The 10,549-nt window shown below is 40.4% G+C and overlaps 1 protein-coding gene across 1 annotated transcript in view; it reads right to left on the reverse strand.

The window, feature by feature from the left end:
• The window catches only part of MYOM1 (myomesin 1), a 149,087-nt gene extending 138,705 nt beyond the window's left edge, over positions 1 to 10,382 (reverse strand). The window contains exons 1-2 of the mRNA XM_081802546.1: positions 10,228 to 10,382; positions 9,967 to 10,062 (exon numbers count right to left, since the gene is read on the reverse strand). The gene's annotated coding sequence lies outside the window, so the exon portion shown is untranslated. The remainder of the gene's footprint in view (positions 1 to 9,966; positions 10,063 to 10,227) is intronic.
• Between the last annotated feature and the right edge of the window lie 167 nt (positions 10,383 to 10,549).

Genomic DNA, 10,549 nt, shown 5'->3' on the forward strand with positions numbered 1-10,549 from the left:
GACAAAGCTGGGTAGTTACTTAAAAATAATTATGGCATCATGGCATAAGGTGGTATCTGCCACTTTACCCTGCATAGTTCTCCAGCTCTACTCCTTGCCACTTCCCTTCTTGCCTTGTGAAATTCCAACCACAGGTAATTGCTTTTACGTCCATGAACTCCAGGTATCTACTGTGTCAGTTCCCTCACACCTGCTGTTCTCTCTATTCTGCTCTTCCCGTCCCTGTCCAGCACATGCACATTTCTTCCTTAACTCTCATTCCTTTAAGCCTTCTTCTCCTAAGGCCATCTCTTCTGGAAGACTTTCCTAATTCCACTAGGATAGGAAGTCTATCAAACTATATTTAATGCATGTGTTTGCTTTTCTGTCTCCTGTACTGTGAATTACTTGAGGGCAGGAGAGTACTTTTGTTCAAGTACTCCTAGTACCTAGCACAGCTCTTGGCACAAGATAGGCATGAATAAATAATTGCTGAATAAATAAAAGTGAGAAATGTGGTACAGAAAAAATCCTCAGGACTAAAGGACTACTTAGAGGTGGAAACAAATAAAAGCAGAGTCACGACGGCCAACCATCCATTGATTGGCTGAGGGCAGGGGAACTGCTTGGGAGCTGGTGGATGGATTCTAGGAGCAGACCAAGTCTCTAAGCCCAGAAGCCTACCTGTGCCTTTAGTCCAGTCAAGGGAGCTTTAGATTAGTATTAGAAAGCAAGACCCCAAAGCCCATTTTCTTTCTTTCTTTCTTTTTTTTTTTAAGATGCATTTATTTGAGAGAGAGAGAGAATGGGTAGAGGGGCAGAGGAAGAGAATCTTAAGCAGACTCCCTGCTGAGCATAGAGCCTGATGCAGGCTCCATCTCACAACACATGAGATCATGACCCAAGCTGAAATCACAAGTTGGATGCTTAACTGACTGAGGCACCCAGGCGCCCCCCAAAGCCCATTTTCTAACATTATTTATATCCACCTATTTTTCTGTCTGTCTACTCATAGATGTCTAGAGTGATACTCAGCCAATGTCAATAGTAACTCCCAAATAGTGAGGGGTTTTTTCTTATAATTAGTGTCAGGAGCTGTGAACATATACAATGGGATATTATTCAGTATTAAAAACGAATGAAATCCTGATACATACTACAACATGGTTGAACCTTGAAAATGCTATGCTAAGTGAAATAAGTTAGACACAAAAGGACAAATATTGCATGAGGTACCTAGGGTAGTCAAAGTTAGAGAGACAGAAACTAGAATGGTGGTTACCAGGGGCTGGTGGGAGAGGGAATAGGGAGTTAGTATTCAATGGGTAGAATTTCAATATGGGAAAATGCAAAAATTCTGGAGATGGAATGAACATGGAAAAATTAATAAAAGGAAACCTCATTTAGAATGGAGTCAGAGGGAGTCGGGGGGAGAGTTCTCATACCGTACCAGCTGAGGTCAATTGAGGATCCCACAGGAAGACATGTACCCTGCAAGCCATACTACTTGGCTACTTTTACTATTCCAGTGGGAGGAAGGAAGGTTTTTCTCTTCCCCCTGAAACAGCCCAGTCAATATGAAACTATCATAACTCAGCCAATGAAAAGCCACTATACTTCAAATTCCCAGTTTACTCCAATGAACTTTTTAAAAAGATTTTATTTATTTGACAGAGAGAGAGCAGCAGAGGGAGAGGGAGAAGCAGGCTCCCCGCTGAGTGGGGAGCCCCATGCAGGACTAGACCCCAGTTCCCCGGGATTATAACCTGAGCCCAAGGCAGACGCTTAACCAACTGAGCCACCCAGGCACCCTCCAATGGACTTTTTGTTTATAACAGCCCTCCCAACTCCCTAATTCCCTCTATAAAAAAGCATTCCTCTCCTTTGTTCTCTGGATTTGTCTATGGTTTTGCCATAGCTTGCTTGTCCCTAATTATAATTCTCTGCTTTTCCTGAATAAACCCATTTTGCTGGTAAAATACTGGCAGTTTTATTTTTAAGGTTAACATACTTAATGCCACTGAACTATATGCTTAAAAATGGTTAAGATGGTAAATTTTACGTCATGTATATGTTACCACACACAAAAAAAAGAATGAAGGGTAGAGATTTTACCCTACTCAAAAGTTAACAAGGTAACGTGGATGCTGACAAGACATGAGATTCCAGGTCAGAATCAAAGGACTTTAAAACTCTCAGCAATGGCAGAGGCCAGAGCATGAGCACATTCTTCACTGGTTTACCAACTCCCAATTCCCACAGGGAAAAATGAAAAGGGCCAGTGAAACCTGCACAAACACAGGGACTTTGAGCGTACAGAACCATATATTATATAATGAGCATTAAGCATGTTTGACCTCTGCTCTAGAGGCAGACATTTTCTTTATTATATCGGATAGTAAGCATGCCTGCCTTTTTTCCTGAGGGGAGACACTCTGTCTTCAAAGGCTGCTCACTACACAAACATCCCTGAAAAGATGGTCTCGAACAAACGGAACCTGGACCTTGCTTTCAAGACGTACAGAAACATGACAGACCCATAGAACTGTCTCCCAATAGTTGACATACCTTATTTTTACAAAAACAGTAACTTTTTTCTTCTTTTAAGTGAGAACCAAGCTAAAGAGCAATGGATGTGAACCTCCAGTTTCATTTTCTTTTTCTTTTTGACAGTTTTAGAGTAGTAGAATTTACACACCACAAAATTCATCCATTTTAAGAGTAAGGTTCAATTGGGGTGCCTGGGTGGCTCAGTCGTTAAGCGTCTGCCTTAGGCTCAGGTCATGGTCCCAGGGTCCTGGGATCGAGCCCCGCATCGGGCTCCCTGCTCAGCGGGAATCATGCTTCTCCCTCTCCCACTCCCCCTGCTTGTGTTCCCTCTCTCGCTGTATCTCTCTCTGTCAAATAAATAAAATCTTTAAAAAAAAAAAAAAGAGTAAGGTTCAATGAGCATTAGTAAATTTACACAGTTGGGCAACCATCACAAAATCCAGTTTTAAAACACTTTCATTGCTGGGAAAAGTCCCCTTATGCCAGTTTGAGGTTAATCATTGGTCCCATCCACAAAAGCCACTCACCTGGCTTTCTGTCTATAGTTTAGCCTTTCCTAGAAATTTTATACAAATGGAATCATATCATATGCAGTCCGTTACGTCTGGGTTTTTTCACTTAGCAAGCTGTTTTTGAGATTCATCCATATTGTTGCAAGATTCAACAGCTTGTTTCTTCTTATTGCTGAGAAATATTTCACTGAAAGATACACCATGTTTTGCTAATCTATTCATCAATTAATGGACTTTACATTACGTCCAGTTTTGGACTATTGTGAATAATGCTATCTTGAATTTTTAAATATATTTGTTCTTATATAATTAACCACATTTGGTCTCACAGATAACAAATTTCAAAATGCTGACCAAAAAAGTATTGATATCTAACACTTATATAGTACTTACTATTTTCCAGGTAGTATTATAAATGCTTTATATGTATTAACTTCTTTATTCCTCACAACACTCTGTAAGGTAGGTACTATTATTTTTTTAAAAGATTTTATTTATTTATTTGAGAGAGAGAGAGAGAATGAGAGAGAGAGAGAGAGAGCATGAGACGGGGGAGGGTCAGAGGGAGAAGCAGACTCTCTGCTGAGCAGGGAGCTGGATGCGGGACTCGATCGTGGGACTGGATCGCGGGACTCAATCCCGGGACTCCAGAATCATGACCTGAGCCGAAGGCAGTCGCTTAACCAACTGAGCCACCCAGGCGCCCAGTAGGTACTATTATTACTATACCCTTTCACTAATGACAAAACTGAGGTACAGAGAAGTTCAGTAATTTGCTCAAGAACATACAACCAAAAAGTGTTAGATACTGTGGTAATTATTTCACAATATATGTAATTCAAGTTATTGTGCTGTACATTTTTTTCTTTTCTTTTTTTTAAAGAATCTATTTATTTACTGGAGAGAGAGAGAGCAGAGTGAGAGAGAAAGTACATGAGCGGGGGGAATGGGCAGAGGGGCAAGGAGAAGCAGACTCCCCACTGAGTAGGGAACCCCATGAGGGACTCGATCCCAGGATCCTGGGATCATGACCTGAACTGAAGGCAGGCGCTAACTGAGTCACCCAGGTGGCCCTTTTAAGTAGGCTCCACACCCAGCATGGAGCCCAACACAGGGCTTGAACTCACAATGCTAAGATCAAGACCTGAGCTGAGATCTAATGTTGGACGCTTAACCAATCCCAGGTGATCCTATGCTGTATACTTTAAACTTCTACATTGCTGTATGTCAATTATATCTCAATAAAACCAGGGGGTTAAGAGAGTGAGGATTCAAATTCAGTTAACCCAGATCCAGAGTTCATGCACTTAACCTGTATACAATACTTGCTCATAACTAAAACAATCCACTTGTGATAAAATTCTGTAACTTCTTCAATTCTTTTAATAATGTAGATACGAGTTTTACATTTTAGCCAGGCATATGTCTTCAAGTATTAATTTGGTTATGTTCTTTGTTTCCTTCTCTTTCATATTCTGAGAGTCCCCTCCCCTTTCTTCCCCAGTCTACACTGAAACAGAAACAAAGATGCAAAAACAAAACAAACCTTCAGACTTAGCAAATTTCAGGTACAATCTTACAGAGCTAGCTTTTCCTATCCTGCTTACCAGATAATACCAGATAATACCGAGGCTAGAAAAGAAGAGGCAAAAGGCAGGGTAGCCACTAGAGGAGAGCAAGGACCAATTGGAGGGAAGGGGTGATCCTCAAACCAAAGGAAAGTGGCCTTTGGAATACAGAACAACGGAGTAGAAAGACAAAGAATAATTTATCCCTAAAAATTGACTCTTAACTTTGAAGGCATTAAGCTAAATGAAATAAGCCAGTCAAAAGGACACATGTTGGAGGCACCTGGGTAGCTCAGTCAGTTAAATGTCTGATTCTTGATTTTGGTTCAGGTCACGATCTCAGGGTGGTGTGATTGAGCCCTGTGTCAGGATTCTCACTGGGTGTGAAACCTCCTTGAGATTCTTTCTCCCTCTCCCTTTGCACCCCACCCCCCCAACTCTCCCAGGCACATGCACAAACACATGCTCTCTCTTTCTCTCAAAGAAACAAACAAACAAAAAAAACCAAACCACATGTTGTGTGATTCTATTTATATAAGGCACTAAGGTCAAATTCATAGAGGCAGAAAGTAGAATAGTAGTTGCCAGAGGCTGGGGCAGTGGGGTGGGGGAAATGGAGAGTTACTGTTTAATGGGAAGAAAGTCTCAGTTGGGGAAGATTAAAACTTCTGGAGATGGATGGTGGTGATGACTGTACAACAATATGAATGTACTTAATGCTACTGAACTGTGCAACTGAAAAATGGTTAAGATGGTAAATTTTGTGTTATGTATATTTCACCACAATTTTAAAACATGACTTCCGATTCATCACTGTTCAGCATGGACAGCCCACAGTTCAGCAGTACTGGACATCAATAACCCCACCCCCCATAACAGAGATGGGGACTCAGGGAACTTGGCCACCTTGGGCAGGAGGTAGAGCATGAAGGGAGAACCATGGCTCTCCCAAGGAGGAACTCAACAGGTCCAGCTGGGAATCTCTTGGTGAGGATAGCAACAGACACACCACTACCACACCTGGTTCTCATCAGTGTGTACACACTATGTTCTACCTTGTCCATAGATAGCCAATAACAATGAATGCATTGTACTATTGCACAATCACTGGTTACCTCGTCTCTAAATATTGGACACATGGATGTTTCCAGTTAATCATCAAGACCAGAAGTCAGGGAAGCTTGGGTGGCACTGAGCCCCACGTTGGGCTCCCTGCTCAGCGGGGAGTCTGCTTGTCCCTCTCCCTCTGCCCCTGCCCACTGCTCGTGCTCTCTTTCTTAAATAAATAAAATCTTAAAAAAAAAAAAAAGACTAGAAGTCAGGGTTAGGAATTAGGAACAAACATCTTCATTTTCAACCCAGCTCTTTTATCATATCTATGTGTGCTCCTTTCAGGGTCCTTTTAACCTCTGGCTCTGTTTTTTTCACAGTTCCCCTAATGGTGTGGGACTGGAAGAGTGGTTCTCCTTCCTTGTTGCACATTAGAATAGCTAAGGAGTTTCTAAACTGCACTCAAGCTTGGACCATATTTCAGGACGTTTACCTCAAAATCTCTGGGCATGGGACATGAGTGTTTCTAAAAGCTCCTAAATGACTCTAATGTGCAGCCCAAAGGAAAAATAATCTCTTAGGTCTCTTTCCATTCTAAAATGATGAAAGCTTTTGAATTAAAAAGAGAGCTATAAATATTTTGCACAAATAGAGGTTTTCCTTTTCAATTACCTCCTTGGGAAGTATTTCCCCAGAAAGGGACTATGAATTAAGGGATATGTTTTGTGAGATTGCTATTTGGAATAATTAGGCTAATCTACAAGTCATCTACCAAATATGAATATACTCTTTCTTCATTGCCACATCAATATTGCAATGTATAATTTTAATTTATTAGCAAGTTTAACAGATGCGAAATGTATCATAGCTATTTTTTTTTTAAAGATTTTATGTATTTATTTGACAGAGAGAGTGAGAGAGCACAAGCAGGGGGAACAGTAGAGGGAGAGGGAGACGCAGGCTCCCCGCCAAGCACGGAGCCTGATGTGAGGCTCGATCCCAGGACCCTGGGATCATGACCTGAGCCGAAGGCAGATGCTTAACCATCTGAGCCACCCAGGCACCCCATATCATAGCTATTTTTAAGTGCATTTTAAAAATTATAAAAACTGGACATTTTTTCATTGTTAGCTAACTATTTGGTTTTTGTCTGTGTATGAGCTGTCTTTTGACCTTTACCATGGAGATGGATTATTTTTCTTGAGATCATTATTAATCTGTTAATATAATAATAAACAAAATAAAATAGCTACCACTAATTGAGACCTACTATATGATACTGTTCCATGCTTTACACGTATTTTATTTTTTACAAAAATTATACAAGGCAGTTATTATCCCCAAGTTATAAATGAGAAAACTAAGGTTCAGACAGGTTATGCAAGTTACCCAAAGTCACACAGCTAATAAATAGTGGAGCTGGGATTTGAATCCACCTCTCTCTGGCTCTTAAGGACTATCCTCTTTACTGGACAGGTAAACACTCAATGCCTGTTCTGTTCACAGTACATGGTGATGTTTTGCACCATGTGATTCCTGCTCTCTGACCCACAGTGATGGGTCATTTCAGACCCAAAGGTAACTGATGAATATCCTGGCCAACCACCTGTGGTGTATGGCCTGGCCCAAAAAGGTGAGCCAAGCCAATCACATTCCTCTCTTGAGAATGTGAATTTGGAAATGTTGAGTGTCGATGCACTTAATATAAGGAGCAAAAGTGAAAAAGGCTGAACAAAGAGTTGCCTTGTGTATACTGGAGTCAGAGGAGCCATGACAAGTTGAAATTATGAGGGACTAGAAACTAGGGTTAGCAGAGAAAGACAGCTGGTAGAGAGAAAACTAAGTAGATGTGCTTAAAGAAGTAGAGACCTAATCAGAGAACAATCATTTGGCCCATGAGAGGAAAACCAAAGAGTCAAGTACCCCAAGCTACCTCTGTTTTCAGCAACTCTCCAGTTTAGATGCAGGTCATGTATATCCCTAACATAGGTATCCTTTTTCTTGAGCTAACTGGACTTTGTCTCTGTTCCTTGCTATCAAACAAGTCAAAATAAAACACGCTTTTTATTAAATTTTTGAAATATTCTGGATGTTAAGCTTTTATCTGTCACATTTATCATAAAACATTTCCATTTCTATTCTTTCCTTGTTTTCATTACATTTTGACTTTTATAAAAGTGGAACCATCAATCTTATAATCAGTAATACTTTCACCGGTCAAAAACTTACATTTGCACAAACTATAGTGACAGAAAACAGAGAGTGATTGCCTCGAAGATGGGGGAGGTAAGAAGTGAGAGGAGTTAGGAATGAGGCTTTACAAATGGGCATGAAGAAACTTTGGGGGTGATGGATATGTTAATATCTTGAGTGTGGTGAAGATTTCACAAATGTACACGTCAAAACTTATGACATTTGTACATTTTAAATATGTGTGGTTTACTGTATGCCAATACTACTTTAGTTAAACTTTTTTTTTTAAGTAGGCTCCATGCCCAGTGTGGAGTCCAATGTGGGGCTCAAACTCATGACCCTGAGATCAAGACCTGAGCTGAGATCAAGAGTCAAACGCTTAACCAACCGAGCCACCCGGTTGCCCCAAACCATTTTTTAAAACAAATACTCTCCTTTCCAGTTAAGATACTTACACAATTCTATTTCATTCAACTTATTATGCTTCATGCTTGACTAGAACTCACCTGCTATTTATTGTGGTTTATGCTATGGGAGCTTAATCCAAGTTTATTTTTCTCAGTTTTAATATTCTCTTTTTCAACTACATATTACAAATAGTTATTTCTTTCACAATTTTAATGGTGTAATAACACTTGAGAAGTCATGTGTTGAGCCCTATAGTCTTCAATCTATTTCTATTAATATTTGTCATTCCTTGGCCAATTTTTCTGTTTTTAAACCTAATACTATCTGCTTCAGAAGTCTGGAATTTTGTTCCCTTGTGATATTTGTAATGTTTTAAAGTCATGTAAAGCACTTTACATCAAGCAAGGGTGCTAATGTTAGTACACACACACACACACACACACACACACATATTCTTGTATACTTACATGAAATAAATTTCATGTAACTGTTATACACATTATTTTAACAAACATCTGATGCACTCTATATGAAAAGACTTTAAACAGACAAAATTACCACAAGAATTAATAGACTAACATACAAGATTTTATTCATTGTTCTCCCATCTTGAGCAAAAATTTTTATTGGGCTTATGTATCCAAACAAGATCTAACCTGTCTGTGGTTAATCCGGCCACCACAACTACCTTCTGTACCAAGAAAACTTTCATTCCGGACCTAGCAGGCCACACAGAAATCTGATAACATGCATCTGCTTGTGTTTCAACACAGGACTACTTTCATCATTCAACCACTTCCTAAGTCTCCTTTATTGTTTTCTACTACCTTGGCCTCAAAGTTCTTGAACAAGGTTTACTGTTTTAACTTAGGTTTCATTGGGCACATGTGACATGCCTCGCACTGTGCATGGTCACAGGAATAAAAACAGAAGGCGGCACCCTTGGGAAGTATGTGTTCCTTCCTGTCATGGCTCTTTCTACTTCCTGAAGCAAGTAATAAACTGTGTAGCACACAATAAGACACTGAAGAATACTGATCTTGGAAAAGCCCCTTCAGGGGTGCCTGGGTGGCTCAGTCGTTAAGCGTCTGCCTTCGGCTCAGGTCATGATCCCAGGGTGCTGGGATCAAGTCCCGCATCGGGCTCCCTGCTCATCGGGAAGCCTGCTTCTCCCTCTCCCACTCCCTCTGCTTGTGTTCGCTCTCGCTATCTCTCTCTCTGTCAAATAAAAAATAAAATCTTAAAAAAAAAAGAAAAGCCCCTTCAAATTTAACTTTGGGTTTTTTGGTCTTTCAGGGACTACTGGGCAGTGCTGCCAGACCAGTGCTCTAATGCTTTACTAAATCGGCACTCCACGGGGTAATGCAAAAGGAGGTGTTTGGTGTTAAATGTTGACAAGTTAAACAAAACAGAAACTGCCCATAGAAATTACTTTCATTTATCATTATTTCTCCAGGAGAAAGAAGAACTCAGAATCAAAAGTTGTAATATACTGGGCGCCTGGGTGGCTCAGCTGATTGAGCGACTGTCTTCAGCTCAGGTCATGATCCCAGGGTCCTGGGATCGAGTCCCGCATCGGGCTCCCTGCTCAGCAGGGAGTCTGCTTCTCCCTCTGACCCTCCCCCCTCTCATGCTCTCTCTATCTCATTTTCTCTCAAATAAATGAATAAAATCTTTAAAAAAAAAAAAAGTTGTAATATACTTACAGGTGGCTGGCAAAACAGATACTGCCCCAAGGCACTGATTTCTGTGGAATTAACCCCTGCTGGAAAGTCTGCAAAGAGACCATAGAGCCTCTTTTCCTGGGAAAAACAAAAAAAATAAGTCAACATTTTGGGCAAATATTCCCACGCCAAATTATTAATACAATCGTTAATCCTCTACAGTAGTATCAGAGTGATTTAAAAAAATACAAATCTGATCATATTAATTCCATAAGTAAGACAGATTAGTGGTATCTCACTAACCTTCAGAAACATGGCTTAGAGGTCATTCAGGACATGGTCTCTGCTTACTCTTAGTCCTCATATTTTTTTTCTATTTTTTATTGTTATGTTAATCACCATAAATTACATCATTAGTTTTTGATGTAGTGTTCCATGATTCATTGTTTGTGCATAATACCCTGTGTTGAAAGTAGTCCTGTGTTGAAACACAAGCAGATGCATGTTATCAGATTTCTGTGTGGCCTGCTAGTGCTCCATGCAGAACGTGCCCTCTTTAATACCCATCACCAGGCTAACCCATTCTCCCACCCCCTCCCCTCTAGAACCCTCAGTTTGTTTTTCA

This window comes from Leptonychotes weddellii, chromosome 13, assembly GCF_054177405.1.
Source record: "Leptonychotes weddellii isolate Sample4059 chromosome 13, ASM5417740v2, whole genome shotgun sequence".
NCBI classification, from domain to species: domain Eukaryota; kingdom Metazoa; phylum Chordata; class Mammalia; order Carnivora; family Phocidae; genus Leptonychotes; species Leptonychotes weddellii.